This window comes from Sorex fumeus, unplaced genomic scaffold (genome assembly GCF_029834395.1).
Source record: "Sorex fumeus unplaced genomic scaffold, SorFum_2.1 ptg000010l, whole genome shotgun sequence".
Classification (NCBI taxonomy): domain Eukaryota; kingdom Metazoa; phylum Chordata; class Mammalia; order Eulipotyphla; family Soricidae; genus Sorex; species Sorex fumeus.
The window spans coordinates 34627300-34629187 of NW_026606067.1; positions in this window are offsets into that span (position 1 = coordinate 34627300).

Sequence of the window (1888 nt, forward strand, 5' to 3'; positions counted from 1 at the left end):
AGTTTAGGGCCCAGCCCTTCTTCTGACTCTTCTCATGACTATTATCTCCTGCAGATGGCATGAGGATTGAAAACTCTGATTAAAGAAACACCAGGAAAATTGGTTTAAGGTTTCTCATATTTTTATCCCAGAATCCCAACTATTTGGGGAAAAGGACTACCAGAGTTATTTTCAAATTATAAGAGAGAAGAAAGCAGGCTACCTCGTGACTGGGAGTTCTTAAGAGAAAGGCACAAGAGACATGAAGAATTCAAAAAAGTCTGGTACTAGTCGTGATCCACAAATTCACATAGTGTTCCAGGAAAGGACAGGGCAGGGGTTATCTCTGATCAGTGTCCCCAGCTTGGTTACTCATATTTTTCAGACATTTGGCAGCTTAACTTGTCATAGCACTATTCAATGGAACTTAAAAATTCTCTGAAACCAGGTAGCATTTTTATCTCTACGTGCATTTTGGCTAGAGTGATAGCACAGTGGGTAGAGCATTTGTCTTGCATGTGGCCGACCTGGGTTCGATTCCTCCGTCCCTCTAGGAGAGCCCAGCAAGTATCCCGCCCCCATGGCAGAGCTGGGCAAGCCCCCATGGTGGTGTATTCGATATACCAAGAACAGTAACAACAAGTCTCACGATGGAGACATTACTGGTTCCCGCTCGAGCAAAATTGATGAACAATGGGACGACAGTGCTACAGTGCTACATGCATTTTTAAAAGATGAAAAATTTTGGAATAATGTATTTCCCAACCTAAAGCATTGTTTAGGTAATGAAATAATTTGGGTTAAGAAAGCATGTCCATTAATCTGTGTGTGTCTGTGTGTGCGCAGAGTTCTCTCCCACATGTAGCACAATATGTTCACACACATAAGCTAGTTTTCTTAAAGTTAACAATTATTTGATTGAGATGTCACAACCCAGAAAGCTTCATCAGCTAGTCCAATGGACTGAGCAATGTGTACGAAGATCCAGGTTGTAGAGTGTGTATTACACAACATTATAACTTAAGGTTCTGTTAGGGCGTGGATCGAAATCTCCTTTAACGACAAAGGGACTCCAGAGACTGCAAACAGCAAGCAGGGTTTATTGTAAGACTGGCTAGCCAGGGTCCAACCACCTACACAGACACGCAGGTCCAGCAGGTTGGGTAAAGACCCCGAGCTTCTCCAAAGAAGATCTTATATAGGCCTTCACCGACTGTTACAGCAGAGCCCGCGCATTTCATAGTCAATAGATTTGTAATAACAGATACTTTCCTAATCAATCCAATTAAGGGTACATCACTTCTTAGCCTATAGTTTAAAGATCAGCATTTGCGTCAGTGCTTAGGAACGTCCTGTTTTTTAGGGCAGTCCTGGATCTTGTGACATGGGTTTTGTGAGAGACATCTGGTTATCTGGTCTGACCCTCACCCTTCTAGTGACTTGTAACTTGGGGCACCTGTATCTGAATTCCTTGGTCAGGGACAGAAAAACCAGTTATTTTGCAATGCGGGTTCCTGTTAAGGTAAGCTAAATTAATTCTGGTGGTCCATTTTGGGCCTGTCCCTCATAGGCTCTAGGTCTTTGACCTCACCACTACCCTCACACAATTTGTTTAAACCCACAACCCAAATTGGTGAGATAGGATAGCTAGTAGGGCACTTGCCTTATACAAAGCAAACCTGGGTTTGATTTCTGGCACCCTGTATGGTCCTCCAAGCGCCTGAAGATGTGATCCCTGCTGGACCCCCAAGAAATACAACAGCATCTAATCCATAGCCCCAATACTGCACTGAATGTTACCTAACATTCAATGAAGACCCTAACACCAGAATGTAGGTCAGCCTTTCCTCCAGTCTAAAGCAAAAAGAATAGTGTTTGCCACCTCGTGGTCTGTGGATGTAAGTGCACC